This window comes from Fopius arisanus, unplaced genomic scaffold, assembly GCF_000806365.1.
Source record: "Fopius arisanus strain USDA-PBARC FA_bdor unplaced genomic scaffold, ASM80636v1 scaffold00010, whole genome shotgun sequence".
Taxonomy (NCBI): domain Eukaryota; kingdom Metazoa; phylum Arthropoda; class Insecta; order Hymenoptera; family Braconidae; genus Fopius; species Fopius arisanus.
Genome location: NW_011887749.1, coordinates 486768 through 492814, shown reverse-complemented (window position 1 = coordinate 492814; position 6047 = coordinate 486768). Strand labels below are relative to the sequence as shown.

General features: G+C 34.4%; 1 long non-coding RNA gene across 2 annotated transcripts in view; it reads left to right on the top strand.

The window, feature by feature from the left end:
* Window positions 1-220: 220 nt before the first annotated feature.
* Window positions 221-6047, top strand: part of LOC105274233 (uncharacterized) — an 8036-nt gene continuing 2209 nt past the window's right edge. For both annotated transcript variants that reach the window (XR_892984.1, XR_892983.1), the window contains exon 1: window positions 221-306. This is a non-coding gene — a long non-coding RNA (uncharacterized lncRNA). The remainder of the gene's footprint in view (window positions 307-6047) is intronic.

Here is a 6047-nt window from a genome sequence, read left to right as displayed (position 1 = left end):
TGTTGAAGTGAGGGTAGGTGTAATGGGGTGAGTGAGGGGGCAGAGGGGGTCAGGAGGGGGGAGGGGGGGCAGAAGCGAGGAGAAAATCTGGTTTTGGTGGCTGAAGGGCCGAAGACAGAGGATGATTGGTCCGAGTGGACAGTAGCAGGTCGTGGCCCCGATGGTCACCGGACCAAAGGATTCCCCTGTAACAGGACATATGGGAAATAATAAAAGGGGAGTCTAGGGCCCGCGGGAGTTGGGCCTGACCCCCGGAATCCGGAAACTTGCTAAACCGGATCTAGTGGTCAGTTTTACGTTCGCCAGGTGAGTTACTGTCCCGTGTCCCGGACTCTTCCGTGAAGACTTGGGTTATGATGGGTGTATGTGATCTTGTGGCATTCTTTTTGCGCTTTCACCCCTCAACCTCGAGATTTTAAATAGTTTTATTTGGTGAGAACTCGACCGACTTGCCACTCTCAGATTAGACTCACCGAGATTATCCCTGTATTTTATTTTTTTGCTAATTGTTTAAGTAAATCGAAAAATTTTAATTGAATTTCAAAAAATAAGCAATCAGAATTTGTAATCTGTGATTATTTTTCTTGGGGCTCTTTCGTTTTGTTGGAATATGGGTGTAAATAAATAAATATATATATACATGGACACTCGGTGAAACAATTTATAAAATATTCGTTATTAACACGAGGAAGACCAAACCATTTATTATAAAACTAAATAAAACTAATAAATGGAAAACTCTCTGAGGGAAATGAAAAACTGAAAAACAGTTTTATGAATCAAAAAGGAAGACAGTCCTTTGTTAAAATTTCAGCATATATTTAAGATTAAACCACTCCAGAGTGCGGAATACAATCGATGGTAAATTAGTCCTTAGCAGAGCTCTTTCCAAGAATGTTATAAGTTGATGTCAAGTGATTTTTGTAGGACAATGAAAGAGCAGTACTCAAATATTCCAACATTGTTTTTTACCATATCGTCTAAGTCGTGACTGAAAAAAATAATTTTTTTGCAATGCCAAAAAATTAATGAACGTTAAAAATCAAAGAAAATAATAGTAATTATTAGTTATGTATATCTTGTGATATTTTTGCGGAGCAATTGGCTCATGTAAATTCTCTTATTTTACTCATGAATACAACCCATGAATTACCCATCGACTACTTTAAAATGAGTCGAGCGTTTTCTCAAAATAAATAAATAAAGTTGTGTACAGAGGGTATGGGATAAGGGCGGCAAATGCACTATCTGGAAATTGGCATGAGACATGAGCTCGGGGATTTTAAGAGCGTGGACAGCTTTGTGGGCGCCTACGTCTCTGATACCAGAGCACTGGTTAGAAATATATACAAATATACTGAGCATTGCCATGCGGTGTTATTAATTATGATCAGGCATGCGAGACGATTCCATGGGGCGTCGTTTTCCGAGAAATCCCAGCTACCGATCATAACTCGTTCGTTTGGTATCGGCAGGGTACATTTCATTAATATAACGTTTCCCCTCTCACCGGAGGCTTTGATGGAGGGCGGCTTGTAAACATTCGCGTACTACCGACCACTCATGTAAATCAAAAATTTTCGAGGCTGAACATTTTTCTTTTCTTCTGTTGAAAATTCCACGGCTTCACCATTTTTTCCCACAAATTCATCGTTATTTATCGACTTATATAATTTTTGTTGCCGATTTTTTCATTGGGATCACCTCATGACTAAAAAGCTTATACGCGCCATTTTTTTTACATACTCTTGCTATGTATATATTCAAAATCGATAACTATAGTATATAGATGAATCAAGGGTTTAGCAATTCGTCGATTGATAAACTGTCAATTGGAATACCTCAAAAATAATAAAAAAACGTATTGCAAAACAAATCGATAATAATAATGCACATGTAATGTACACCGAATGCGCTTAAGCTTATTATTAAAAATAATTAATTTAAATTATTAGTAAAATTCTAATCAGCTGTGCTTCAACGATGTCTTTTATACAAAATTTATTACGTCGTTAAACAATTATACCAAACGATTTTTTTTCAAAAGCATCAATTTGACATTTAATCTGATAATGAAAGGTTTTCTATTTGAAAGGTTAATTAAGTCATTAAATGTTTTTTAACGAGAGGCTTATCATTTTAGACAGTCATTCTGTAATCTGAGAAAGACATTTGACAGTTTTAATTAATTTAAATTATTTAAGCAAAAACATGAACAATTGTTAATGTTTTTGTTCTAGTCAAATTTCTTTCTATTGTATATAAATTTATATTTATATTACATAAATTCACACAAAGTACAAAGAAATTTGAATAGGAATATTATTTTTTCGATTAATAATATTTATAAATATAGATACATTTACACTTTGATTTTATATTCGATAATTTACATATTTTTTTTATATAGGTGCAGCCAGTTGCATCCGCGATTTTTTTTGTTGTGCAAGGGGAGGGGCAGGTTGTGTTTTGCTATCGTATTAACAATTTGTTTAACTAAATATAGTACTTGGGGCGATGTTATAATTTGTGCACGGTTTAAACCGAAATAATAAAAAAGTAATTTTCATTTCCATTATAGTAACAATTTTGATATTACTGTCTTCATCCTTCGGTATTACAGAGTCCTTGAGTGTACGGGATAAAAATCGAGAGAGAGAAAAAAAATAGTTATAAAGTTAAAGATGAACGGTTCGCATCGGCCAAAACTTTCGCAAGTGTCGTTAAGAGTTGAATTTCGCAGACGGTTATAAATTCGTATCTACGAGAGGGTTTCACAACGGGATACGACCTTTTACATTTCATTAATTAGTGGAAAAAATTGAAAAAGAGGTGGACGATGAGATGAAAGGGAATTGCAGATGTACACAAAATTGGAAGCAGTTGGATGTTGATGATGTCGGTGTAATGAGCGATTCATGCATTAAAAAAAAACAATTTATTTACTCATTGATTGATTCATGATGTCCTGTAATTTTACGGTTACTCACAGTGAGAACAGAACTCTTAAAATGCAAGTGAATGACGCACTGATAAGACCAGTGTTATCTACTTGTGAATAGTGTACATGAGTCATCACAGAATCACTCGTCGGAGTGACATACATCTTCCAACAGCCGATAAAATCATTTAATGTCGTGTATTGATTTTTATGTAAATTTTTATTACTCAGTTTGGATAATTCGAATTCTAGTACTTCAACGAAATACACAAAAAAATTTCCGCGTTGATGTGTGCGAAAAGTAAAATATACGTATTATTGTAAGTACTAATGACAAGTACCACCAGGAAAGTATTTCTAGAGAAAACTGGATATTACATTCTGTACTTTCTTCAAGCCACAAAACAAATTGACACACCTCGCTCAGAGAATGCAACTACTATGCGCAAAATATTTATCTGCACTATTGACGAGTATTTTAGTATTTCCCACAAGTACTTTTGTTATTAAAGACAAGCGCCAAAAGTACTTGTCACCTGATTGGTACTTTCTCAAAGTATTAAATAGGCACGATGTAAATAGACAGAGAAAAAGAGATTTAACTATGCCCATCTTGACACAAAACTATCATGATCATGTTTAAATTTGATAACCATTACTATGTTGACACAATAATTATTGCAGCATGGAATATGATATTCATAATTATGCAAGGTCGTAACGATCGCCATGTTGACATAGTAGCCATTACTATACCAGCGACAACAACGAAATAGTAATTGTTACTATGTCACTATAATGCTCACTATCCGTTATAACGCTTAATAACACCGTTATTTATAATCATAGTAACCATTACTATACAACATGTTAACATAATCAAGATCACGCATCTATTGACCTGCACGGAGAGAAATATTTAGTAAAAATTACGGAACTTTCAGTTCACTTACCGATTACGGAGTTGATTCGAAAAATTTAAGTGACGGTATCGTTATTTTTCACCGATAATTCAGATAAAAATTACGGAACACCGCGGAAAAATTCCGTGATTTTAGATAAAAATTAGGTGACAGTTTCCAAAAATTTCCGACAACCACATTTCGCTCCAGAATTACGGAAAATACACGTAATTTTTATTGAATATTTCTCTCAGTGTGATAATCATTAGTATTAGCATAGTTATTGGTAAATATGTATATTGAGCTAGTATACGAGCAATTTACTCTGGTATTTACTCTTATAAACTTTAATATATAATAGTAATTACTACTATGCCCGAATTAGTAAAGCATGCTATAGTTTACGATTAGGTTTTACCTATCGACATCGTAATGGATGACTATTTAGTTAATTGAAAACCCGTCTACTATGCTGGCATGTCAGTTTCCACTATATGGGCATGGTAATTTGAAAAATTGTCTGGGTGTGCAAGGAAATGGAGTAATTATACGGCAATCAGTCGGCCTCTAGATGGAAAAAATTTGTCAAAGACCTCTAAAAAGGCGGAATTGATGTATGCGCATTGGCCTCATAGTGGCGGTGTGACGATAAGCCGTTTTCCACTACGGTGTCTCTTATCTGGCGGTAAATCGGCGCCAAGCACAGTCTTGGTGAAGATCGGTTATGGTGCGCCTCTTGCCCGGAGGAGGTAAATTAGAAAACTCATTCGACGCAATCTCGTCGCGTGTATTATACACACCGTGTGACTGTATACATGGGTATGTGATATCAGCTGGACGAGAGCGCCTCTTAAAAATAATTCTTGAGGTAGCGTATATCCTTGTGTGTGAGTCACTTACACGAGAGGATTAAGGACCAAGTGAGATAGTGAGGGGATTTAATGGCATAAGACACACTAGTTTATAGGTAAGGGGGCGAAATGAGCAGCAGCAGTTTCTCGAATTACCATTATTCAAAATCAATCCACTCAAATTGCTTTATTTTTTTTTACACTCAGAATAGAATAATATGAAAATTTATCAGTCCGCTGGAATTTATTCTTCTCACTGTAATAAATTCAATCAATACATCGGATTACTTTACAAAACTACAACTTCAGGTCACATACTCAAAAGGTCACATACCCGAAAATATATTTGGTAAATAAAACCGATGGTCTTCATGTATGCTTTTTCTTTCTATGATCTGAGTATATAACTGATACATTGAGCTGAACGAATAAAATTTAATTTTTCACTTCTAAGACTCCAAGAATTTTGAAATAATCGGATATTTCAGACATTATGGAGGGAAATATCAGATTAATTTTGAAACTCGAGTAATATTCGGCGATTATTTTTCCCATTCAAACGCCGATCAGCAAAATTGCGTCACGAGACTAAAATTAGATAAGAATACCCGAAGAGAATTTCACAGGCATAACAAGAATCCTTTAATTAATCCACAACCTAATTAAACTCTCAGTTCGACAGATGGCTAACGTGAATGAATGATCTGTATTTTATAAATATAGTTATAAAATTATCAACAAATTATGAGTTTCAAATCGTGTAGCTTGTACCACGTGATATCGAATGGCGTGATTCTATTGGTCGGCGGTTGAACGGGGAAATACATATATAGTATAGTTTAATAAATAATTATATAATGGATATTAAATGAATATATTATTAATCCAGTAATCGTTCGATTGATAGACTGTCAAGTGGGATTCCCCTAAAATGAAAAAAAGTGAATAATAATGACAATAACAATAATAGTGATAATGCAAAAAATGGCGGCTACTAACGGGCATAATCGAAAGGAATTAAAATTCGATTCAGCTGGGTTTAAACGGTATTTGTTATAATAAATACAGTATATCGTTAAACAATGAAAAAAATTATGTTTTTCGAAGGCGAAATTTTCAAGTATTGAAACTGATAATAAGTACATGATTTTCGATAATGCGCTTATGAAAATTGTGATTCTGCGTGAATGGAAATACACTGAGAGAAATATTCAATAAAAATTACGTGTATTTTCCGTAATTCTGGAGCGAAATGTGGTTGTCGGAAATTTTACGGAACTGTCACGTAATTTTTATCTAAAGTCACGGAAATTTTCCGCGGTTTTCCGTAATTTTTATCTGAATAATCGGTCA